The following is a 27,705-nucleotide window of genomic DNA, read 5'->3' on the forward strand; positions in this document are numbered from 1 at the left end:
AAATCATTCACAGGGTTCCCTGTGAAGTGTGCTGGGTATTTTAGATGGCATCAAACCCCTGCCTGTCATGAGATCCACTGTAGGAGCCTTTGCAGCTAACTTCAGGCAAAGTGAATTTTGAGTTTTCAGATATAATTCAATGACTGTTTAGAAATGAAGATGCAAGTTTGAAATGAGTTCTCAATTTCCCTTCAAACGGAAATCATTGCTTCTTAGTTAAAATTTGCTAGATTTGCACCCATAGTTGCCAGTACTCATGGTGTGCTGCTCTTCATGGAATTCATGTGAAGAATCATGTTAAAGTTCTCTCTGATGCCCCAGTACCAAACATCTTGTGCATTACTGCTTCTTGGAAACAGATGCTTCATTCTTTTTGCCTGATGACTTCCAAGAGATGAGTGGAACTAATGGTCACATTTCCAAATGTCCCTGAACCTTCAGCACCTCACACACTTTTTGAAGGAAAGGGCAAGTGCAGATTCCTTCCAATTCTTGGACTTGTGCTTTGAAAACACTATCTTTCTATCAGGCATTTTTTTTAATTATTCCTTTTTTTAGAAGCTGGGATTGGATTCAGTGAACATTCATACTGAAGATTATTAAAACCCTCAAACTCTACATAAACAGACATAATCACCCAGTTTCAGCAGGTTGGCAGTGAGTCAGTGGCCAAACATCAATTGTAACCCCTTTGCTGGATCCCTGTTGGAGTCTGAGTGACATCACTCCCCAGCCTGTCCATAATCACCCTCCCACACCACAGTCTAGTGGGAATTTGGTAAGTGGTGTATTTAGGATGTAAATACAATGGTTTCAGCCTGCCCTCCATTTGCACTTGCAGGTTTGTTTATGCACTGAAGGCTGCTCCCAGCTCCAAGCTGTGCCTGGTGAGCCTGGAAGGAAGCAAACACTTTCTGCCACAGATCAGGAGGCAGCAGTGCAAACAAAATGTCCTCGTTGCAACATTCCCTCAGGTGAAGACAGCCCACAAAGGGAAAGGAAAAGTGAAAGGCATTGTTTGGGACAGGTACTGCTTTGATACCATCTGTCACTGCCAGTGAAGTGCATCTTTGCAAGGACACTCCTGTCACTCACAGGACACCCAGCCCTGACACCAGGGGTGGCTCCAAGCCAAACCAGAGAACTCTTCAGAGGGCATATACTGTACCTGAGGAAGGAGGGATGAGCTGCAGCTTTGGCCACCAGCAGCTGTCCTGCTCCTGGCTTTTCCTGGTCACAGTGCGAGCTCTGTGCCCACCTACCACCAGGCTCACAGCCCAGACTGAGCAAAAAGGGGCATGGACACATGCTGTGCTATCCAGCTACCTCATTGCAGAAAACACTGGCACAGAGGTCTCTGGAATGATTTTTCCCCCAATTTTGTGAGACTGGGATAAGGGGAGCATCCATCCTGACTGGAGTTGGCCAGAAAATTTTGCATCCTTTTATTTTTCTTCCCTAACCCCTTTCATTCTAGAACAATGTTTGCTGCCATGGGGTTTGAAGAACACAATTTAAGAGAGTTTATTCATAGTGATGGGGAAATTGTCTATACTAACAACAGCAGATAAAAGTGTGAAAGTTGTATTGCATGGGGCAAAACCAGCAGAGGATTTGTAAATGTTGAAGATGCCCACTGTGCTCTGAAAAGGGAAAGATGCTCACCTGAGCCAAGGGGCTGCAGATGAATCACAAGATGAAACCCCAGAGAGGGAAGTGGCCTTGTAAGATCAGTCCGGCAGCTGAGTGCTGGTCAGAACCAGGTCCCCCTGGCTTCAGAGCTGGCACCTCTACCCTGGCGCAGCCTGCCATCCTGGGCAGTGTTATCCTTCCACTGGTGCTGGCAACTCAAGCAGGGCCACTCTCAAATCCTTCTTGTCCCCTGTACTATGTGCACACTGGAATTCTGTTTATCTATCAGAGGGGTGTGGTGGTTTGACCAGGAAGAAGTGGGAATTCTGGGAAGCTGTGGTCAAACCAATGAAGGTTTTGAGTTTGAGACTGGCACCTGGTGTAGCCAGTGGGGTTTGGACACACCTCCGAGAATACACAGGGGTTAAAAGCAGGGCTCTGGCCCTGGGAGGCTCTCTTGGGAGTGCCGCAGCTCCGGGACAGAGACTGAAAGTTTTAACCCCTTTCTTTCATGATTGGGGCCTTGCAAAAAATGCTAATCCTCCTCAAAGCTGAATAAGAAGAGAGATAAGAGATGAGATGAGACAAGGACCTGGCCCTTGAACGTGGAGATGATTGAATGGGGAGAGATGATTTGGAGTGGCCTTTTGGCTGGACTTTTCTTGTGGCCATGGACTCAGTTGTTCCTGTGACACAGAGACTGCACTTAGGGGGAAGCAGTGGCTCAGAACCAGGAGGGTTCATCGTGAGGACCCCCCGGCCCCAGGGGGTTGGAAAAATATGGGGGGGACAGATGTCCCAAAGCAGAGACTGTGCCTTTTTGGAGTGAGACAAGGCATCCTTGAAAGACAACCCTAAAAGCAGCTCTGGTCCATGTGCAGTGGTGAGAGCACTGGGCATGGAAGGAAGATGTCACAAGCGGCAAAAGGACTTTTTTTCCGGGCGGTGCTGAAGTGACAGGGAAGCACACGAGGTTTCAGTGTGTTTCCAGGGGAAGCCTATGGAACAAGAAGGACTCCTTTCCTCTTCATGAACTGAAGTTTGAGTATACTAAAGTGTGGTGCCAGGCTGGGCAGTTGGTGATTTGGGAGAATGTATCGGATTGGGAAAGTCAGGTAGTGGGGAGGAGGAAAGTGGTTTTTTGTAAGGTTTTCAATTTTTTTTCTTTTCCTTATAGTTTTTCCCTATTTTCCTGTAGTTTAGGTAATAAAGTGTTCTTTATGTTTAAGCTAAAGCCTGTTTTGCTTATTCCTGGTCACATCTCACAGCAGACACCAGGGTGAGGGCATTTTCATGGGGGGCACTGGCTCTGTGCCAGGCTCAAACCATGACAAGGGGTAATCATCTTTCAGAGGGCCTTGACTGTGACCCCCACTATGCTGCAGATTTCACAAGGCTGACAGTGCCAGACTCCATTTGGCTAGGGATACCTGAATGGCAGAAAAAGGGTGAAAATAAGAACTTTGGAATTTGAATTTATGGGCGCCCATTAGCTGAGTCACTGTGACTACTTCTGGTTTCAGATCACCTTTATAAATGTTCTGAAGATTTTGTGCACAGATTTTAAAGATTTTTTTCTTTTCTCATGTGCTGTTTGAGCACAGGTTTATCTTTTCCACTGGTCCTACGGGAGAAGGTGACACAAAATGACCCCTTGACTTGGAACAAAAGCTTCATTCAGACTTGCTGGATGGCAAGAGAGTTTGCTTCAAGTTCCTGAACTTTAGCAATGGTCTAATTGCAGCAGGTGTGTCAGAAGCTTGCTAAATGGCAAAAAAAAAAAAGAAAAGCAAAAAGAGTAAAAAAAAAGAAGGTGCTACTTAAGTTACTTTGAGTAAGAAGGGAAAATGATACACAGATGCATTTCTGAGTGTTTTATTTCTTGAAAGTGCTAGAATAAAGAAAAGTTTTTTATGTTATTTGACTGTGATTGTCAGTTAAATAGAAGAATTTTGATTTGCACTGGGAAGCTGAGCAAAATGTTCTAAGATCAGTTTTCGGAGGATGTACATTCAAATCTTATGCCTTGGCTTTATCTCTCAGATGGGTAATTTCTGAGGTTTGGTAAATATAATCAAAAGGGCACAGACATATCTTGCTGCACCAGTTTCTAACAGCACAAGCACCTGGATTTTGTGATGATTATGAAACAATTCTGTCGTATTTGCAGACCTATTTGCATTGCATTTTCAATGAAAGGGAAGCAGAAAAAAAAGAAAAAGAAAAAAAGGAAGGAGAAACCTCAAAGGAAGAATAGAAAACTAAAAATACACCCACTCTCTCTGTGTTTTCAAACTAGAGCAGAGCATCAGAGATGAAAGAATCTGCTTTTCTTTAATCTCACAGTGCAGCTGCCTCATCTGCTGCCTGCAACGTGTCCGTGTCACAGGAGCAAGTCTCACCTTTCTCCAAAAGTCACATCCTTCTGACAGCTCTGATAAACAGCAGGCAGCCAGCCAGGCTCACCAGATCTTTCAAAATACCAACCCTGTGAACCCAAGAGTCATTTCTCCAGGAAAGCTGTAAATCATAGCCCAGCTCTGCTGCTCCCAGGGATCTCAGGCAAGCAGAGAATAGCGAAGCACCTCGCCCTCGCTGATCTTTCCAGCTTGCTCCCCTGTGAGCATCCCAGCCCCAAGCAGTGACACTTTTGTCTTGCCTCTTTTCAGATAAGAAATAGTTTAAGCTGAACAGCTGCAGAGGAGGGACATGGTTGTCCCATTCTTGCTGTAAATGGGGAGGCAAATCCCTCTGGGATCTGGCCATTCCTATCCTGGGCTGGGCCTTCACCACAGAATAACAACAGGGAAAACATGCAATGGAGATTTTTGGGCATATTCTCTGAATTCTCATTGCTTTGAGCTCAGGGACCTCCTGAGCTTTTTTTTTGAGGAAAGAACATCAAAAATGGTTCTCCCTCATCAGGTGCCACTCGCACATGATCAGGCACATCAGTGGTTTAGGCACAATGGTGGAAAGCAGCTGAAGAATCGCATCCTCACAATCCGTGTGAGCTTCGTCAAGACAATATTTAAAGATTATAACAAAATTTTCATTGTCTAAAAGGAAATAAAAAGAATCTCATGCAAAAACTCTATTTTTTGGCACTTTTTTCTCTTTATGAGTAGGGCAAAATTAGCACCTGGGGGATACTGTAAATTTGTCTAGTCCTGATAAAAAATAAATGAATACTACAAATCTTCAGAAGTAAACTAGTTAATAATGTATTGATCCCTGAATTACAGGGTAAAAGTGCAATATATCTTTTTTGGAGGGCACACCTCCATTTTCAAGCATTCTTATTCACCCTGGATACATAAATCTGCATTTCTGAGGAGAAAGTTTAGCACAAGGTAATAGTGGTTGCTTATCAAAAATTTATTAAAGAGTGACTTAATCATGTAAATGACACCAGGGCATGCAAAGAAAAAGAAAAGATGAGCTGGTGTTTTCAAAGTAAACACAGCAATGCAATATTTCTTCTGACTCCTGTAAGGCATAGCAACTAGGTACCAATAAGGTGTCGACCAACTTCACTTTCTTTGTTTATGCAAATATTTATTTCCATATACAAATATATGCATAAGGCTTAATTATAATCAGAAAACTTAATTATAATCAGAAAGCCTAATGATTATCAGAAAACTTAATTATCACAAGCAAAATTGTCTTTCTCTTTTGAAAGCTCTTCCTTAGTGAGGTAACTGATGTGAACCTGTTACCACTGAAATCATGGATTAAAAAAAGGCATTGTGAGGCAAAAGTCAGGCTCCTAACTCTCACCTGAGTTGCTTCATGGCTAATGCAGTTACTCCTGGTTAATCAATCCTATGCTTGTCTTTGTAGATCGTGTGAAATATCTTTGTAACTCACTGTTTGTTAAAATTGAGAGTTGCTTGGGCTGCATTATGCATCTAGTTAATGGTGATATTTCAGCACAACAAATTGCAGCAGGCACCTCCTGAGTTAATTCCAGCTGAATTCAAAGAAAGCACCATGGCAGAGGCCTTAACAACCTCAGTGAGGGATGCAGAGGAAGGTTTGTGTCAGGTCTGTTGAGTCAGGGCTGGACATTTCATTATGAACAGGCGCTAGAAGAGGAAACTATATAGGGGTCTTATGGAGCATCAAATGATAGCAGAAGAGACATGACCTTCCTCACCTTCACTTTGCTTGAATATTTTATTAACTTGGATTGTCACTTTGCCATAAAACTTAGTGAAACTTGCAGAGAGAATGGGCAGCAGAAGGGAAAGTTTGAAGATACAAAGAATGTTCTTACTGAACTAATAGAGTCAATCACAGAATGGTTTGGATTGGAATGGACTTAAATGGAATGAAAGGACTCCTCATTCCAACCTCTTGCCATGGGCAGGGACACTTTCCACTGTCCCAGGTTGCTCCAAGCCCCATCTAACCCGGTCTTGAATATTTTGAGGGATGGAGCAACAACAGCTTCTCTGGGAAACCTGTGCCATTGTCTCACCACCCTTTCAGTAAAGAATTTCTCCCTAATATCTAATCTAAATCTGCCCTCTTTCAGTTTAAAGCCATCTCCCCTTGCCAAAAGTCTCTCTCCATCTTTTTTGTAGGTCCCCTTTAGGTACTGGAAGGCAGCCATAAGGTTCTGGGTCTTCTAATACTCCAAATACTTCCTTTAATAAAGCGTCATTTACTTTACAATTGCAAAAGTCTCCAATGTTAACCCCTAGCACATGGAGAGGACACAGAAGAAAAGAAAATGTTTTGCTTTTCTGCTGCAATGCCAGACCCATGGCCAGGAGTTTTGGGAGTGCAACTCACTCTGAGATGTGTCCACTGCTCTCAGAATTTTCAAAAGATGGCAGTGCCATGGCCTCTGTTGTCTAAGCTTAGACCAGTTCATCCATGTTCATACTGATAAAGTCTTTATCTTCTGAATTAGGAATGGACCTGCACATGGGGAATGGTCATTTACCCAAATTAACCCTCAGGGTAAGCTTGGGAGGTTTATTGAGTTGTGCCTACGGCAGAAGCTAAGTAGCTAAGACAAATTCTGAGTGCAGGCTCCAGTGCGTAGTTATTGGTGTTATCCAGTTGTAAAAGAGAACATTTATGCAAGCAGAAGTGTTCACGGGCTCTCTTTTCTGTGTTTCTTGTTACTACTGCAGAGATTTCTGTGTTACAGAGGAATTTTTTAATATCTCTGTCTGTTTGCTTATGACAAAATGAAACCATAACCCTGATTTGGACATCACTGCTTATTGCTGCAGATGTGACAGGGATGCTACAATGTTATCACCTGCCTCATCTGATCTGTGTCCCTTAAGTGCCAAGTGTACATTCCTTTCCCATCCCCCTAATATGTGTCAAATTAATGATAAGCTTTTTACAGCACAGACTTTATCCCCACAAGTATTGTTGTGCCACCTTGGTGTCATTTTTGCTTCCTGGACAAATGAAAACAAGGATGAGTGAATCAATTAATTCTTGGGAGAAGAGATTGTCCTTTTCAGGTGGTCCTGAATGAAAAGGACAGTTCTGAAGTAGCCTCACAGAACTTCCACCTCTGTCTAACAGAACCAAAATTGTGATTTACACATAAAGCTCCCACTAGCTTTATTCTGTGCTCATGCTTGAAATGTGTCTCCATTTCTCCATATTTGGGTTGTGGACAGCTCATTTTTCTCATGCTTTGGAAAAACTACAAGGGTGACACTGGTGCAGAATTGCCATCAGTCTTCAGAAGGATGTTCTATTGATTTCATATTAGCAAACATCATCTTGGAAGGGCTAAAGTTAGCCTGGTCTAATGAAAACCAGACTGGAAGAAATGGTGGCAAGGCTTTTGCAAAGCACAGTTTTACTCAGGGCAGGGACACAGAGGCTGATTGAGCACTGCAGGTCTCTCTCACTGCTGCATTTGGCAGAGGGGTTGTCTGTTTACATTTTTGTCATTTGTCAGCTGGATGGATGCACCACAGATGAGGGAGGCACGTTGTTAGGGTTAGACACTCTGTAACAGGTAAAGAATAGAGGTTTCTCTCTCAGAGTGGGGATGTACTGAGGGGTTCTGCTTGCCCTCCAAGACCAGCCTTCTCTTGGGTGCCATCTGACAAAATATTTAGGTATGAACTATTCAGTAGGTCTCATGCATGTGGGTAAAGTTAAGTAGCAAAGCCAATCTTTTGAAAAGATGGGAATTGCAGATGCAGGCTCTTAACTGTAAGAAATAACATTACACTCTAAGGGCAGCTCTTTTTTGTATTTACGTTCCGAGCACATTAGGAATTTTTCATTCATCATCCTTCTGACACTGGAAATAGCACAGGGTGAGGGTAGGCAGAAGGGCAGATCTGAACCTGAGCACTCTGATGCCTCTGTCTGTAGATTTACATGATCTCGAGTGCATACTCCTGCACTTAATTACATTTATTCATCATCTTTTGATGACATATTTCCATTACATGGCATCTTCCCAGTGTCACTCTGTGCCTCTCTGCACAGATTGGTTTGCTCTGAGGAATAAAAGGGAAATAATAACAGTCTTTCCACCATCACCCCTTATGACCTGAACTTTTAATGTCCATAAATAAAATCGATGAGGACTATTGTGCAATCCCAAGGCCTTGAAGTTTTCTTTTCCCATTCTAAAGAAAGGGTTTAAAGCATTGAAATATTGTTTTCTTATGATTTTAAGATTTTCTTATGGGAAAAATTAGATTTTCTGCTGGTAGAGAAACTTCTTTGGAGGTCTCCCCAGACTTTCTCTCTTCTAATATGAGAAATCTTGGCTTGCTGAATGATGAGGGAAGAAGAACTGCAACAGTATTTCAAAAAGTGCAATACCCAGGTCATCCTCTTCAACAGCAAATAAAAACTGAGGTGCAGAGCAATGAGGTGACTTCATTGAAGTCACCCAAGGGCAGACCCTTGTCCTTTCCAATGCAACCGCTGATCTCTCCTCTCTCCTCTTAACAATGTCATGTGAATTTTGGATATTGTCAGCCACTCTGTCAAACAAATAATCTTTGGACAAAGAAAAAAAAATGCCAAGGGGATTTATCTTCTTTTTTTTTCCCCTTTAATAATTTCTAAGAAGAAAAAGGAAATTAACTGAGCAACTCAATCATTTGTCATGAAATGTGTGCTCAGCCCAGGCTACAGGTGTGAGATTTCCCAGACACACTTGAATTAAACTGTCCCTGAATTTCAGTGAATAGAGCTCAACATTGGTTCTTGTGCATGATGGATGATGCTTCCCTTCCCTTCCCTTCCCTTCCCTTCCCTTCCCTTCCCTTCCCTTCCCTTCCCTTCCCTTCCCTTCCCTTCCTTCCCTTCCCTTCCCTTCCCTTCCCTTCCCTTCCTTCCCTTCCCTTTCCCTTCCCTTCCCTTCTCCTTCCCTTCCTTCCTTCCCTTCCCTTCCCTTCCCTTTCCCTTCCCTCCTTCCCTTCCCTTCCCTTCCCTTCCCTTCCCTTCCCTTCCCTTCCCTTCCCTTCCCTTCCCTTCCCTTCCCTTCCCTTCCCTCCCCCCTTCCCCCTTCCCCCTTCCCCCATTTATTTCAGCACGGAATTAAAGGAGCACCTGGAAAATGAGAATGAATAGCATCCACAACTTCTTTTTTATGTACAAAATCACCTAATGTCAATAAAAATCTGGTTTCCAGACATGGCACATGCACCCTGCAGTCTTAAATACTCAAGACTGGAAATAAAATGTGAGCAACTTCATGCACATGCAACTATGCTCAAGAAAGATTCAGTAAGAGACCAAGATTTTAAAAAGGTCAAAGTTAAGATTTTAAAGGAAATTTTGGTTTGCCTCTCTGTGTGGCCATGTGTAGAAACGGTCCGTAATTCCATGGGCACATTTTATTTCGTTACACTGGGACTTGATTTACTTGATTTGATGTGATCCTCTCCTTATTTAGTGCAAAGATGAAAAATAAGTAGTGATGGATCAATATTCTGCTTCATTAATTAAATGCAAGTCAGCATAATTCCTTTGAGCGGGTTCCATCCTGGTCCCCCCAGCAAGAAGTTGATGATCAGAGGGATCAAAGAGCTCAAAGCAAACTTGGTGCTGCTCAAGCTGACCATGCTCTGTGCAAGTGAACTGGACCCATAATTTATGTGCTGAACTCTTTGAACTTTGTAAAGAATTAACAATGAAAAGCTTTGTAGTTTTAAATATTTAGTCAAAGCAGTGGGTGCTTTTCAGAGAAATAGTAAAATGTGCATACCTCATACTCAATTTTCCTGTCAAAGCTGAAGGATGAACAAACTTTCTCAATAAAAATCTGTAGGATGTAGAATATTGTATACACTCACATATTAATATTTTTTGCATGCAAAAATAAAACAGCAAACTGATGCCCCTCTTCCCTCCCTTTTTCACCATGGGGGGAAAAAACCCACAACTTTTTTTTCCCCCAAGACTTTCCATTAAAAATCTTCTTCAAATTAAAAAAAATATTCTTCTTTTATGGACATTGATTCTTACTTCTTCCCCATGGAGGTTGAAAAGGATGTTAAAAATTATTAAGTTTTCACCACAGGTTTTCTCAGGGGCATGATTTTCATTCAGAGTAGGACAGTCTGAGGGATGAATGACCAGGGATCAATGTTTAATTTTACACTCTGGACTGGTTTTGCTATAGAACACATCAAATATAGATGACAATGAATTAAAATAGTTTCTATTCTCTCTTCACACCCACATGTGCCTGAATGAAGGGTTTGTTGTTACCTCTCTTTTAAAGTTGTGAACCCAATTAGAAACAGGCACTGTGAATGTGTACATATGATATTTTTCCACTGGATCCCATTTGAAATTTTATATAAATCTGAGGGAATAAATTATCATTTTTTCCAATGCTCACAGTATTAATTTCTTTATGGAAAAGCAAAACATAAATCAGAAGAGTTTTCAGGGCATACTAGGAAACTAAAAAAAATCTCAAAAACTTTCCTTATGAAAAAATGAATTATTCAAGAGCAATTTTCTTGGGTTCAGGGTGTACTGGGCTGTGTTCTCTCAGTTCACATTAAAACCTCTGAGTTGCAATGCAGTGATATGAGTCAGGACCTCATCCCCTGTTCAAAAAACTGCATTTGCTTTTCTGATGTGACTTTTGGGGAGCTTTTGGAGAGCTATTATTGACATTTCAGAGAGGAGCATGGGAGCAAGGAACACAAGAGAGTAAAAAATTTTTCCTAAGTTCTAAAAAATAAATGCCTCAGAGGGGCATTCCAGAGGGGCATGATGACATTGAAGTCACACAATGCTTTTCCTATCTCAAAAGACTTTATGTCCCAGACCTTCAAAGTAAGAATTTTTGTGTGTCTCTCCATTGATGATGGAGGGATTTCAAGGGGAGAATTCTCCAAGAGGGCAGATTAACACTTGGACAGCTCACTCACAGAAGTTTGACATCCCCCTCCTGCACAGCTGCCTTTGGTAGCCACTGATGTTGGTGGAGTTAGGGCTGCGCCAATGTCTCTCTTCTGGGCCATTTATACCAGGGGTGTTTGGGGGCACTGCAGTTTTGCACCCATTGCTCTCTTTCCTCCACATCATCCTGGATTACATCCCTATAAACCTATGCTGAGGTTAATTTTTTACTTCTTCTGAATCTCAGTGAGTGAAGAAATAATAGTTTTATATAATTAATCAGGAATTATATTCAAGTAACATAATCAGTACTGTCCTTTAAGATACCAAACAATGAAAACTCTAGATACCAGTTCTTTGTTCTCTTATTAGCAATGGTCATAATGGCCCAGCTCTATTTTCCTGAGAGAATGTTGAAGCATCTTTTCTGGATACTTAAATTCTATCCAAAGCACCAGGTTTGAGTGGCTGGTGGGTCTAGGTTTGCAGAAGAGCCACCGAGTTTTGCCAGATAATTATAGCTTGCGTGAAATTTTTTTCTCATAATTTGTGTGAAGTTTTTTCTCACAATTTTTCTCAAAATTTGTGTGATTTTTTTTCTCTTGTTCTAAAGCAGATAGCATAGGTGAGGGCACTCTTTATCAAACAACTCTCTCAACCTCAAAAGCACTTGCCTCCAGCCTGAAGTGCCCTTGGACACTCTCTTTTTGCCAGAAGCCCAAGCAAGTGCACAGATTTCTCTCTTTCAGCCCCCTGCACCCTTTGCAGCCTCCAGGCAAACACAGGGGGGTTCCTGCAAGGTGCTGGGAGACTCCACTCTCCTTGAAGTTGGAGCTTTATGACAAGCGTGTGATGCTTCCAGCCTCAGACCTTTCATGATGTTTCTGCCCTCATCAATTCCTGCTTCCAGGAGGAAATCCTCCATTTAATGTAGAGGGATGCCTCTGGCTTTGCCCTGTTGCCAGTGTCTTCAAAAGCATCAGCGTTTTTCATTCTAATTAAAAATGAAAAGTCATCAATTATCTATCATTCTTGGGCACAGATCTGAGCTGTGCTTGAAATAGCCAATTTCCTGGTTTGCCTCAGTATAGCCATTCTACCTCATGGTTAAAAAAGAGGGTGATTATAGTGAGATAAAAAAGCACCATTCACACTTTTTCAATCCAGGCTCATTCATACTTTAAAGCTTTCAATTGCAGGAGATAATTCCTCTTCATTATTATTACTTTACTCACGTGTCCTGCAACCCCTACCTAATCTCAAGTTCCCAAGTTCCCTGAAGGATTCTGTTTGGACACTTTGCTGTTTTACTAATTCCCTAATAGCAGTGTAGAATGGACTGAGTGACCCATATCCATGGAAAAACAAAACCATGTGCTCAGTACCAGAGTACTATTTTTCATATATTTGTTCTACTTTTTGAAAACACTCACCAAACTGAAATAATAATAATTTCCCTTTTCTGCAGGGTTTTGTTGCTTCCCAATCCTTGCTTTATTTTGCAAAATAAATATGATCTGCCAATTTCAGTGGGATTAATTATATGCTAATGCTTTGCAAAAGTCTGTGTTTAGCCAGAAATTCTTTGAGAAATATTAGGTGTAAAGAAATGTAGAATATTGCCCATTATGCCTGCTCCTACTGCTTCAGCAGCTCACTGCTGCAATAGCACATTTATCAAATTGCACTTGAGCAAGGTATGAAATCCATTTCTACTAACAGAACCATGAAGGAAAAAATGCTTATTTTTTGGAAAGTGCTTGAGTGCTGTTCACATTGTGAAAATGACCGGCAGTTTACAAAGAGAATTTGCAGCTTTCTAATTAATTTCAGTTGGGTAGAAACATATTTTTACTTGACAGTTTTGAGTTGCACTCAATTTTTTAACAGTTCAGCTGTTTCTGGCTTTGAATATTTCTGATCAATATGATCTCATTAATTTATCTTAAAGAGTTCTCAGTTTTGATGGTTTTCAATATCTGACTTGGTCAATCAATCAGAACTATACACTGATAAGAAAGGAAATCTATCAGAAATGAGATTAAATCTTTGAAATATAATAGAAAGTAAAAAAAAATTACAAAGTAAATAAAATTTCAAAAGATACTATAACAGCAGCTGATTTCTAATAGGAAGCAAATATTTCATAATATTCCAAATGAAATATGAGCCAAAATCAGTAATGGCTGTTGCTGATGTGGGAAAAAAGGTGTGCAGGATCAACATCAACAACTGAATTGCGAATTATTATGCCTTGTTTAACCCATAGAAGCTTCTGGCCAGGGTGGTAGCCAGCATTATTTGTCTTTGATAGCAGTAATGTGTGTACTGAGGTGATGGGGGCTTTGGCAACCACCAAAGGGCACTTGACAGCCAGCAGAGGCAGCCAGAGCAGGCTGGCAGTGCCAGGGGATGCTCCTGAGCTGGGAATGGCACCCGAGCACTGACTGCATTGGCAGGGCAGTGAGGCAGAGATCACAGAATCACAGAATTATTTAGGTTGGAAAAGACCTTCAAGACCACTGAGTCCAGCTGTAAACCCAGAACTCTGTTCAGCACCAAACCATGTCCTCAAGTGCCACGTTCTTCTTTTTTTGACACTTCCAGAGATGGTGATACCACCACTTCCATGGACAGTTTGTTCCATTGCTGGACAAACCTTTCAGGGAAGAAAATTTTCCCTTTTGTTTGATCTAAACCTCCTCTGGCACAACTTGAGATCATTTCCTCTTGTCAGTCATTACCTGGGAACAGAGCCCAATCCCACCTGGCTGTCCCCTCCTGTCAGGAGCTGTGCAGAGCCAGAAGGTTCCCCCTGAGCCTCTTTTTCTCCAGGCTGAGCCCCTTTCCCATCTCCCTCAGCTGCTGCTCCTCAGACCTGTGCTCCAGAGCCTTCCCCAGCTCCGTTCCCTTCCCTGGACACGCTCCAGCCCCTCAATGTCCTTCCTGCACTGAGGGCCCAGAACTGGGTACAGGATTTGAGATGTAGCAGATGCTGGCAGTAGTTGCATAAATGCATGGAGATAATGGTGAAACTGGAATGAGGAGTCTGAGGACTGAGAAGGATTGCTCTAAAAGACATTTTAGAGCAATCATTTCTTCCTGTTTCAAGCAAGGGCCATATGTGGACCTCCAGGGAAGAGCTCCTGGATGCTGCTCCAAGAGGAGCCAGAGGATGTCCTGCATTGTCAAACACAGGGTTGATAGAAGGAATAGGTTAAAAATGCTTTTTACCATCAGTAGCATCCCACTTACTGTCTGGATACCTCCCAGAGCCATATTTTCTGAGGTGCTCACCTTTCAGGGAATGACTTTAACTAAAAATTGATGTTAGACATTGGGCTTCTGCTTGGGGCTTCCCTCTCAACCCTCCAACGTGCTGCAGAAGTGCTGCACATGCACAGCTCAGAGTCCCATGGGAGCTATGTGCTATCAGTGTCCCTCCAAACTGATCTGGAAACCTGAGCTGGGAACAAAAAAAAGATTGCAATTGCAAATAATAATAGAAAATCAGCAGAAAATAGCAGAAAATAAGGGCTACGTTTAAAAATTGATCAGTGCTACTTGTTCTGTGGCTTCCAGGTCTACTTTTTTTTTCTGGGTTGTTTTAAGATTTTCAGCCTGTGTTATGAAACCTACTGTGCAGTCATGTGGATCAAGACAAGCTGAGCACTCCTCCTGCCTGGGGTTTTTGGACCACTGACATTTTTCAGACAGGCACAGCTGTGCCAGAGGGGTTAGAAAACTGGAGCAGTTCTATTACAGTGTTAATTTACATGGGGTATATTTCACTTTCTTCTGGGTGAAATGAAATTAATTGGCTTTTTTTCTTTTTTTTTTTTAAGTGAACTTTAAAAAATTGTGTGAGTTGATCAAAAGTCTAAGTGCTTTTAAGTATTGATGGAGCTGTTGTGCTTGCTGTGGATGGGAATTCTTTCTCTGCAGTGCTCAACAAAATCAAGACCTATTTCTGTGATGTGTTATTCTATGTTTTATTTATTTGGAGTCTTTCACTGGATGATTTAACACAAGATGCTGTAGATAGTAAAATGTCCATTGGCTTAAAAAAAGTGTCCAGAGAGCTAATTAAAAATGATCCTATTAAAAAAATAAAGTAAAAATTCTTTGGCTTAGGAATTAGTCTCAGTTGCAAATAGTTAAGTTCTGTGAGGGTGTACCAGTGAAATATTAAAATATATTAAAATATGTTACACTTTCCTTGGACAGCCTCATCAGTATGGACTGCAGTGTTGGTGTAAGTGAAGAGTAATATGCTTATACTTCATCTCCTTAAAAAAGTGCCACATGAGGATGGAAATTGTATTTGGATCTTGCTGTTATGGCCTGTGCAGTCCTTCATGGCACAGGGTGATGGGATGTGGGTTAAGTGACCATAAGGACCTTCTCTGTTTGAAGCTGCAGGATGCAAGCAGCATCCTGTGGGCCTTTACTTCTTTATCACCCTAGCTGAAAACAAAAAGCATCTCTACCTGATCAGGGCAGCTATTCAGGGTTGCCATTAAATTCTGAGAAACTGAAGAAAATAATGAATAGATACACAGCATATCTTGCTCTGGAAGGGAGCTTTGCAGGTCTCCAGTTCAACCCTCTGCTCAGAGCTGATCTAACTTTGAATTTAGCTTGCTCAAGGATTTGCTTCCTTTCAAGTTTTCAATGTCTCCAAAGGCCAACAATTCATGATCTCTCTGGGACCTTGTCTTAGTGCTTAATCACTTAGAATTTATTTTCCTCTTATAAAGCCAGAAATTCCCCTGCTGCAGCTTCTGTCTGCTGCATTTTTCCTTTGCACCACTTAGTTATGAGAAGAGCTGGGCACCCTTTCTGTGGTGGAAGAAAGCACCAAGAGCCATTTTTCATAGAATCACAGGATGCTTTGGGTTAGAAGGGATCTTAAAGATCATCTAATTCCAACCCCATGCCATGGACAGGGATGCCACCCAGCACATCAGGACATCCTCTTTAGGCTAAAAACCCCAAACAGTTCACTCCAGCCTCTTCCAGCAGTGGGTTTGGTAGGGATCTCATTAAAAGACAAACACCCCCACAGAGGGTGAACCAGCCCAATCCTGCTCAAAGGCAGCTCTGAACATGATCACTGAACCTCAAGAAGTGAAAAACAGCCCAGGACAAACCTGATGAGCTGCAGAGGCAAATGGGGATGCCACGGCTCAAATGCCTGATCTGGATCTGGTGCAACAATTCAGCTGTGAAAGCTGAAAGGGGTGGAGGTAAATGAGCAGTGAAGGCTGCTCTGGCTGGTTTTTACAGATTGGGTGAGGAGGACAGCACCTTCTCAGTGCTCAGGTGAATTTTGGGTCTGTCTTGGTACTGCTAGGCACTGTAGAGATGAAAACACCACTGCATAGCAATCCTCTGGGAAATTAAACTATTGATTACAGCATACAGAGCTGGATAGGATTTATTTATTTATTTATTTATTTATTTATTTATTTATTATCAAGAGCTTTTTGCCGTTGAAATTTCTATCAATATATAGAAAGGATATGCAGAAACGTTCTCAGATTGGCAAAAATTTCCCTCAGAAAGGTTTCTCTTAAGTGAGATGTAACTTTAGAAAAGAATTAAGGAAGCAAAGTTCCTTTCAATGTCGAGGGAAAACTCACCTGAAATCCCCTCTGGTGACCAGGTTGCAAGGAGTGTGAGTCTCTGAATATTTTGTGTCAGGATCATTGAACTGGTATTTTTGCAAGTGCAAATCTTTCCTTTTCCTCATGAAACTCTGCAAAAAGGCTCTCTTTTGTCTGCTGCAAAAGGAATCCAAATAGTGAAGAATCAATAGTTTTTCCTCCCTGGTTGGCTCTGATATTATGCAGTCACAGACTTCCAGCCTGAAGTGACATCTTGTATCCAGTGTCCACAGGATACAAGAAAAAACTTCCCAGCAACAAACCAACAACATCTTCTTGTTATTTGCCATTTTATTTCAGTGGCTTTATACGTTTATTTTACAAAGCATTTTTTTTAAATAAGTGTTTTATTGCCTCAAAATTGGATAAAGCTGTTCATATGAGAAGGATAGAACTGCTACAGGCCTTTTAGCAAATAAATAACAGCTTGGAAAACTATTCTTCTGTTATGGAAACTGCAGCAAATAAAGGCTTTATCAGCCATGAATGAAAGTTTCACAATCACATTAATTTTCCTGAGGTTTATTTCACCTCTAAATCTGTAGAATATTTCAGTTTCTAGAGCTAAAGTTCTGGAATCTTTCCTTATCACTGAAATTCACTTGTTTATGCAAAGAAATAGCAAACAGGCAAGACATGCTGCTGTATTTTAGGTCGAGTTGCAGAACTGAACAAATTTCCAGTTCCAAGAATGACATGAAGGCACTCAATTATGCTGGGCTATACTGGGCTTATGTTTCTTGATAACTCCTATTGCTCCTTGGGTTTTTTGATTTCTCTTTGTCAAAAAAATGTAGGATTTGATCTTTGGCCATAATTAAGTGTGAACTGTGTAAACAACTGGATCTCATTTATAGGTCTTGCACTTCTGAAATCTGTTTTCCTTTTTAGTGCAAAACAAATAATGAGTTTTAAAAGTTCTGAGGTGAACCATATCTGATATTTCTCATCTTGATTTGATGATCTGGAGGTCTTTGGTGGGCTGGGCTGTGCAGTGAAGCAGGAGACCTCTGATAAATGAAGCCTTGCACTATGGAAGATCTCTGTGGATAATTTTCCAGCACAGGTCCTGTTCATATTTATCACATTGGTATTAAAAATGACCTTTGCACCAACAAATGCATATTTTCTAGTGCTTATAAAATGTGGAGCTTTGGAGTGTGTGCTGCATTGATTTGAATCAAAACTGACAGAGAACTGGGGGCACGTTACCATCCCCTGCATCTGGTGTCTCATTTTCCACAAAAGATCCCAAAGTGTTGAGGAAGCTGATGATGTTGAAAGCTGCTTAAAGAAAACACTCTTTTTCCTGAAACTGGGTCACACACAAGAGTTCAGCTGCTGCTAATTAATTTTTCTGTTAGTGTGCTGTCACATTTAGCTTATCATGCAGTGGACCTTCACTGTCAGTGCTCTCTCCCCCTCCAGTGTGGATCTCAGCCACTTTGTCCCAAGGTCAGGCATCTTTATTAGCAGCTTTCCCTTACTGCGTGTGCAGCGAGCTGCTCATCTGCTCTGATGGTATCAGACAAAACCTGACTGCAAAGCCTCCCTCAGAGGTGACCTCCCGAAAGGAGCAAGGTATCATTCAGCCACGAAAGTGATGGTTTGGCTGAAGTTGTTATAAAAAATCAAAACACACAAAAAATCCCACTCCATAATTAAAAACCCACCCAGCTGGCTTTCCTGCAGCTTTTGTTGCTCTGAGGTACTTGCTGTAGAAATTTTGTGTTCTTCTCTGCCAGTCTAGAGGTGGAGGGAGTATAGACCCATGTGACAGACAAAAATTTGCATTCTCATATTTTATGTAGAATATTCTGGGTTGAAAGGGACTCACAAGGATCACCAAGTCCAACTCTTGAGTTTATCCCATACAGGGATGAACCCCATGACCTTGCTGTTATCAGTACCATGCTTAGATCAGCTGAGCCAATATCAGTGGCTGCTCTCTGCCCCACTACAAGTCAAATCTGACAGCATGATGAGAGACCCAGCATAAAAAGAATATTTCTGACCATTTTTGGCTTTCATGTGAGAACTAATGTGATACACACCTTGGTTGCTGTTAGAAAAATGCTTCACCTCCTCCTGCCCAGACTGAAAGTCTGGGTTATGATGGTTATGGCCTCAAATTGTGCCAGGGGAGGTCTTGGTTGGACATTAGGAAATATTTATTCACTGAAAGAATGGTTAAGCATTGGAACAACATTTCCAGGGAAGTCACCATCCCTGAAAATGTTCAAAAATGAGTGAATGTGGCACTCTGTGGTATGGTTTAGTGGCCATGGTGGAATTCGGTCAAAAGTTGGACTCGATGATCTTGGAGACCTTTTCAAATTTTCATGGTTCTATGACTCTGTGACTTCATTCTATAATTCTGTGACTTCAAGCTATTATTCAGACTTTTTCTGAGTGTGAGGAGTACAGAGTAACATTCATTGATATTGATGCACTGGACCCTCACCAGCTCTACACCTAACAGCAATAGTAGAGCAGAGAAATTCTCACCTGATTTATGGAAAGGCTCTCTCAGATTTACTGCACTGCATTATAACCATTTCTCTGTACTTCACAGTGCAAAATGAAGATAGGGATGTATTTTGCTGTAAATCTTAGAAAAGCACAGAGAATAGTACAGCCTTTGATTTTTTAGTTACTGCCATGCTGGTAAAGGGCTTTTTTTATTTTTTTCAACTGTAATTGTGGTAGAGTTACTGTAGAGAAATTACTCTTTATTTGTTTGAATAACAAAGGCTCTGGGTGATGTATTAGATCACCTATTGAGGTCTTTTCCAGCTTATATTTCTAAGCTCCTGTGACTCTTTAGGGATGACAAAAGCTAAGGACAAAGATTTGTCTCCTAAGAGCTTGCAGTAATTGCAAAACAGTTGTTGAATATGGCCTTATAGATGAATTTTACCGTTTTGGGACAATGGGCTGCTCAATTCAACAACTTTTTTATTTCCCTTGGTGCTGTTTTTCACTCTTGATGGAGTGCTCTCTTGGTGAAGCATACTATCATCTTTCATGAGCACCAATTGGGGGAGCATTAAGTACACAACAGAAAAAGCCTGATTGTGTTCCTAGGGTGGTGTGGGTAAACTTTACGGTTGCCTTATGTGTGAGCAGAATTTGGCTCCAGGGACAAGCTGCTTGTTGCAGGGAGCAGGAAACCCTTGTGTCACTGCTCAGACTTGCAGAGGGCCTTGCACACGGGGGATGTGGAGGTGGGTCCCAGGGTGCTGAGCAGAAGGATCCCAAAGCATCACAGTTGACCTGATAATAGGACAATGTGTTTTTCTTGCCTGTCCATTTCTTTCTTTCTCCCTCAGCCATCGCACCAGTTCCAGGCAGTTCTGTGAGCTGCAGCCTCTCCCTGTGGAATCAGGGCTCCAGCCCTCCCTGTAAACCAACTGCAGAAAGTGCCAAGGTGGCTCCTTTAGTTTATCAGCCCCACATCTGCAGGAATCAGGTTTAGGTTTTTCTGTGTTCCCACTCTAGATGTGAGACATTTTCAGAAACATTCTTGTGATGTACCCCATCCTAGACTAAATTCCTGGGAGATACTGTCTTGTGTATAAGTTTCCAAAGACCAATTTCATTTCAATATAACTTGGTCATAGAGAATTTGTGGATTTTTCCACCTGTTTGGCATTCCCTCATGTGTGCTGCTATGAAAGAGTCCTTTTCTTCCAACTACAAAAAAGAACATAGGTCTTGTTAATTGTCTTGCATTGGGTTCCTCACTTGATTCCTAAAAAGCAGGACTGAAAATTGGCCAGAAATTGTCCAAGGAACTGAGACTGTCAGCCTGAACCTAAATTTTAGGGTAATAGTGAAACAGTTCTGCTGAAAGTAAATATCCCCATTTATTGAGTCACCAGTGTCTTGCATGAGCTGCCTTTGAAGGCTTCTAGAGGGAAATCCTGTCTGACATCCCTTGGCACCAGCTGCTTAGGCAGGTGCGACATCTCACTGGAGATCCTGCAGGAAGATTGGCTTGCTGAGCATCAGAGAGGAATTAATCTTGTAAACATGTATTTCAGGGTAAGAGAAATTACCCTCTGCTCCTTTATTTTCATCAGGAGCAGCAGGATCTAAATCCTCCATCTAGACAGACAGACCTTTGATACCCAATATGGTCAGAGGAAACCACATCTCCTGAACCTCAGGCTCATTTACTGAGGGGAACTTGAAGCAAACTTTTACTCACAGGAAAGTCTAAAACCATTCAGAGAGAAACCTGAAACCTGAAAGATCAGGTTTAATACTTTCCCTATTTTTTTCATCCAGGTTTTGTAAGGTTTATCTAAAATGATAAAACATCTCTGCAGCCATCCCAACTGTTCCTGTGCAAGTGAGAATTACTTGAATTACTTCACATTCTTCCTTTCTGGTCTGAGATTCTGAATCAGATCCCTGATTCACTGCAGAGAGAGTGGTCAGGCATTGAGCAGTTTGCTGAACTCCACTAGAATTGCAAAAGTCTCATGCAAGCAATTTTTTTTCCTTCCTACGAGTTTTAACTCATATGAAAAATAACTGTCAGTAAGTAAAAAGCTGAATAATGAGGGGATGGCCACATGTCATAGATCCCTTTGAGTGTGAGACACCTTTTACCATTTCCTCTGTGCATCTTGATGTTTTCCCTTACTTCAGGCTTCCTCAGGCAAAGTACTGACACTGGGAGAATCACATCTGTCACCTCTACTCAGTACAATATGGGAAAATAAAGTACCATCAGTCATCAGGCCATGGACAAATAAAATAACTTGCTGTGAAATGCTGCTAAGGAAAACCACAAATTAAATAATTTTTCTCTCTCTGTTCTCTTTCTCTTTCTCTTTCTCTCAGATATGCAAAAAATTCATTTGCAAATTGTCTGAAAGGAATACATATTGTGGATCCTCTTGCAGTGTAGTCTGGGGGCTGTGCCTTTCCTCTTTATATTAAATGACATTAACTGGTGACATAATTTAGTTACACTTTTGCCTTCTTTTTCAGTCCAAACTGAATGTTTGCTTTATACTGAAAAAATCTTGGAGCTCCTTAAGTATCAGTAGAATTTGTACTGCACAAAGATATTTTGGAACAGCCTGTAATAGAGTGGGCAATGCAATCTAAAAATGAAAGAACTGATCCAATTCTTTTGCAGGCTGTGATGCTTCACATTGGCCAAACAATAGATTTGCTTGCCTATATCTATCTTTTGACTTTCACTCCCTGCAAATCTTCAGAGGAACATTACTGCTGAAATAAAAAAGTGAGTTGGAACTTCATTGACGTTTACCTTTAAAAATAGCTTGTGTGATGAAGGAACAACACTGCACTGCTTTTCAGTCTAAACTTTTATTTGTCATAGTCATCAGCTTCTGAACCTGGAAGAAGGGAAGGCAGGTGTGTTAACCAGATGGACAGATGGAACAAAATGTCACTGAACTGTGCAGGTGTGCAAACAGAAAGACCCAGGGCAAATGACATTTTGGATGGAGGGTGACCCAGCCAGTCAATAGTAGGCAAGTTATTGTAAACACTGAAATAAACATCTAAAAAAAAGTTTCAAGATGCAGGGAATGCTGCTGAATTCTTGCAGCTGTTGTGCTGGGAAAAGGGGGAACACAGGCTGATCTTAAACTGGAAGTTTAATACACAAGGAATGTGTTGGAGGGTTTCCTCAGAGGAGTAAGATACAACTTAATTACTCCCTTCAGCCATCCTGGCTTAACTAAGGCATCACCTGTAGTAACTTCAGATCTTTGGGGAACACCCCTCATTTCAGAAGGGCTCTGTCTGGAACTATCAGGGGTACAGAATCAAGGAATCACAGAGTAGTGTGAATTACCACTCCAACCCATTCCCTCGTCTAATTCCAACCTCCCCACCAGGGACTAGATTGTGCTGTTCATATCCCCATCCTCCTTTAAACTCCAACCTCTTCAGAGCCAGTTCTTCCCCTTTTCCATCCTCAGCTATATCAATCCATATCTGAATGTCATTTCCTGGTTTCTTATTCTAACACATGGTCTTCTTATATTTCAGTTTTCATGTTTGTTTCTCTGTTTGGTTGGCTTTTTTACCAGTAAAAATTAACTTCCTGATTCATGTAATGCACAAAAAATTATAACAAAGAAGTTTCTATTATTACTCCTCTGTGCAAGATTTTATAGTTAAGGGCCTTTTCTGTTACTACTGTTGTATAATGACTACAGAGAGAGCCTGGAAATGTCAGCTGCAGTGAGATTTCCATTTTGGCTGGACAACAGCAGGGAACATGGCATTCTGGTATTCAAACTGTTGTTTCTGAGGGGCCACAGAGACCCTACAATTGATTGCTTTTCACTAGAATTCTGAAATGTATTTTTAATAGACACAATCCTTGAAAAAAACCCACATCAACCATAAAAATAACCTCAAGTCTTTCAATGTCAAACACAAAAATTTGATTCTCCCTTCCTCATACTAAAATTAAAAAAAAAAAAAAAAAACCAACAAACCATAAACTTCAAAGACTGTCTTTGGTATTGGCTCAAAGAAAAATAAAAGAAGATGTGTGGGTTTTGGTCCTTTTTCAAAGTGACTGCCTGTGCACAAAACAAGCTTCCTAAATATTCTCAATTTACTATTCAGACACATGATGGAAGCAGTGACTGAGGAAGACCAGAAGACTCCCTCATAAGCCCACTGTGACTGGACTGCAATGAACTATGAATATAAAGGAAGCTCTGCTAAAACTTGAAATTCAGACCAAAGGCATCAGAAAATACAAACCGGTGGCTCAGCACATATACTGGATTGAATGAAGATGTGGATTTCATCTTCATTCAATCTGATTAATTTGCATTTAAAAACCAGTTTTTATGAATACAACTGGTTGAGGGGGACAGGTTGAGTGGTTTTGTTTTAGTAGCCACACTTCCTCATGCAAGCTTATCAGCCAAAGAAAAGGATTTCTTTCTGTATCTGTACAGAACATTTTCAACAAGAATGTTTATAACTTAGTAGGGTAAAACTTTGACATATATGTTGTTTGTGTGTACGAACCCTAATTTTTCTTCTTAACAAAAGTGCAGCAAATGATCCTCTGCAGTAACCACTCTTGGTGTTTTCACTTCCTTCCATTTAATAACCCTCAATTTTTTCAATACAACTGTCATGTTCAAAGACTTTAGTGAAATAGGACCACCTATTTAGCTTGCAGTCATTTACCTGTAAAAGAAGATATTTATGTTTTTGTCACAGTTTTAGGAGGCTGCAAGACAAAGGATTGTAAAACTCCAAGATACCCATTCATACTTGTTCTTTTTCCCAGAGGTTTCCCTCCCCTCAGCAGTGTTCAGTGTCAATATCAAACTTTATGGGTGTCTGCTTTAATTATGGGAGATAGGAGGCAGAAAGGCAGGAGCAGCTTTGGTGACAGGGAGAAAGTGGTAATTGCTTTTTCATTTAGGAAAAAAGTCAGTCAATTGCACTTCTAGGGCAAGATTAACAATCCTATTTTTCCAGTCCTGACCCAGTCTTCCTGTAGGTCTGCAGGATGGTACTGCTGACTGTCATGACTCTTTACGTTCAGCTCTCATAGGCTTCAAATCAGCACTTTTTCCACAATACCAGGAAAATTCACTTATACGTATTTTAGTGGTATGCAGACTTCTACACTGTGGCCAGGCTTTCCAGCCAGGTCTTTCCTGACACAGCCTGTTCTTCAGCTGATTCACTTGAGCTTAGCACTGATATTTAGTCTGGTCTTCCTCTTTCCCCTATTACAGGGAGTCAGTGATTATGTGGAAGGTGAGACCAAAATTTACTTTATCTTTGTTTAAAATCACCTTCCACAATCCAAAACTGTCCTTCAGTCAATTCCACTGCCTACAAAATGAAATGGGCCCAGTTTTTGAGAGTCAGTGTCAGTGGTGTTGCAGTTGTTAATGGGGATCGTCCTCTGTGGGCTGAAATAGTTGAGCTCCTTTGGGATGAAGAAGTCTCTGAATGTAGAAAAGACTTTCATGCTTTAATTTATACCAGTCCAGGTAAAGAGTCCATTTGGGATCACTGTCTGTTTGAACAAGTATTTCCAACATAATTAACATTATAACTAAAAAAAATTAGTTTAAGTAGAGCCACCTGGGGTGAAGAAATGAAAACAGTGCAGGACTCCAGTAAACTTTTTAGGTCCCTTGCTGTGTGCAAGTATCTTTTCAAAATTCTCCTGCCCTTGAAACACTGATCTACCAGACCCCAATACATCCATTAATGCTGATATGGATGCCATGCTCCCCAAAGTGCATCCTAGCAGGACTGGAGAGCAGAAAACAGGAAGAAGAAGACTGAAGGACATCTCCAGGTAGAGAGGAAATAGCCTCAGATTGCAGGGGAGGAAATTTAGATTGGATATCAGGAACAATCCCTTCACTGTGGTCAAGCACTGGGGCAGGTTGCCCAGGGAAGTGGTGCGGTCACCACCCCTGGGACTATTTAGAAGATGTGTAGATGTGGCTCTGGAGGACATTGTTTAATGGTGGACTTGGCTGTGCTGGCTTAACTGTTGGACATGATGACTTTAAAGGTCTTTTCTAATCTGTGGCTGCATTTCTCTTCACAGAGAAAAGCAAGGCACAACTCCCCAAGAATATTTTCTGGGAATCACAGTGAGAAAGAAAAAACAATTCTTATCTCAATTGCTGCGCCTCTTGTTGTGCACAAGTGGAAAGCATCATGGAAGATTGTTTACCTGAAGGGAATTGGTAATTGGATTCTGGTGTGAGTGTTTTGATTCATTGACCAATTGAGTCCATATGTGTGCGTGTGTGGGGACTGTCAGCTGACAGTCACGAGATTCTGGTTGGTTGAGCGGAGTTGAGTCCCTGTGCAGATTCAGTGTAATATAGTGTAATATAGTATAATAAAATGATTAATTAGCCTTTTGATATCAATGAAGTCAGATGCATCATTTCTCCCTGCATCAGTGGCCCTGCTTTTACTATACCAACCCGCAAAATTCCATGGTTCTATGACACAAAGAACAACAGAGGAGATTTGATGTGGGGGAATCTCATGATGCACGTGGTTCTCTGAACAAGAGAACAAGTGGGGAAAGGGCAGTCTGTTCTGGTATGAAGCAGAGAGAGTGAACAAGAAATCTACCTTGGCCCTGTAGCTCCTGGAGGAGCTGTAAGTCCAGCAATCCTCTAGTTTAGGAAACCAGAGTGCTCTGACATTGCACTAATCACACCCAAGGGAGAATTATCCCTAAGAGAAACCAGGAACAGGCAAGCTGTCAGAGAATGTTCCCACGGGAAAGGGTGAATGTGACCTTGTTTAGCCTGCCAAGCGTCACAGCAGTGGGATTTCCATGCCCCAGGACGAGAAAATACAGCAAAATTTATCACCTGAAGAGGGTTCAGAGGGACTTAAAAGAGATCTGTGCATATCAATATCTAGGGAAATACCCTGCTTTCATATGTGGTTACCTCTCTCTTCATTCCTCATACACTTTTCTGCTCCCAGTAAATCTTCCCACCTCTCTTCAATCTTGCATCCTTATCAGTAGGGAGGGGGGAGATGGCTCCTGGGCTGCAGGTTGTTAGATTTATGTTCTTGTCTTTGATCCTCTGAGCCTGTCACTCCCTGCCAGACAGTGCTATTAGTTCTGAATCCCTTCAAAGGCAGCAGCAGCCTCTGTCTGACACAGAGGAAACTTTAAGGTCAGGTGCTGAGGAGCCCAGATGCTGGGGAAAGTATACCAACTTCTCAATGACAGTGGAGAAATCCTACGCATCCTTACAGAGGGAAGAGGAAAAACATTTGAGTTGTAACATGGGAGAAATGCTGGATTTGCTTCTGAATTGGTTGGGAAAACATTTTCACTTGCATCACTACCAGCAAAGCCTGCAGTGCTGGGAGCTGCTGTGGAGCTTTGGGACCAGCTGGAACAGCCAGGCTGTGCCTCACCATTCCCTTCCCTCCAAGGCTTCATGGGGAAGCTCCCTGCTGATTCCCAAACCATGCTGGGAAACCAGCCATTTGGGAAGCTACTGGCTGATCTGGGCCAAAACCAGAGGGGCTTTTTTATCTTTTTACCATAATGGATGCTGTATTCCTGCACCTGTGCCCCAGTGTTGTTAATTTTCTGGTATCAACAATGGCAAATGAAAAAGAAGCTCATGCTTCACAGAGGATCTAACTTCAGAACATTGCAGAGGTGCAGGACCAGGAAATCTTTGTTTTCTCTTAAGTTAGAGAGAGCCAATATTTAATATTGAGGTTGTCTTAATATTGAGGTATCAACCCAAATAAAGATCTCTTCATTTAGCAACAATACTGAAAAGAAAATGCAAAACTCACACACTCTCCCTGGGTCACTGAGCTAGCTAAGACCTTCAGCCCAGGTTCCTCATTTTTTTGGGCCACCTGCCTATCATTTCAAGCTGGGAACACAGAATTTGAAGTACAAGAAAACTATGCTAGTCATGGTATCCCTTACACCTCTAAGGCACAGAATAAAATTCTCTTCTTACCATAGTTGTGTATGTTTGACATATTTAGTGTTGTCAACATAGAGGAAAAAATGCTGCTTGTGCTTTCATTGACATTTCAATAGTTTTTTATGATTGATGTCAAGGGAATACTTAGATACTTAGATGTCTATGATATCTATTCCCACTGTTTTCTTTCTACAAAAAAAAACCCCAAAAACAACAAACCAATGCATTTGAAATTGAGCGTACTGCTTTATAATCTATTACCCTCTGTGATGAGGAGACAAGGGAAGAAATTGTGAAAAATTTTCTGGGACACTGGGTTTGGAGAGATGATAAGTTGTACAAATGGCAGCTGTTTTTAGTGGCAACCCTGAATGTAAATTGCTGGGGTAAAAACTGATTAATGTCTTTATTTATAACCTGGATGATGGGGCAGTGCTGTGTCAGCAAGTTCGTGGACAGCATCAAATCTTATCAATCATCTGGGGTTGATATATATGGAGAGTGTAGCTGTGTCAAGGGGCCTAGGCAGGTTGGGAAAAGGTTTTGACAGG

The sequence above is a fragment of the Zonotrichia leucophrys genome, chromosome 3 (assembly GCF_028769735.1).
Source record: "Zonotrichia leucophrys gambelii isolate GWCS_2022_RI chromosome 3, RI_Zleu_2.0, whole genome shotgun sequence".
NCBI lineage: Eukaryota > Metazoa > Chordata > Aves > Passeriformes > Passerellidae > Zonotrichia > Zonotrichia leucophrys.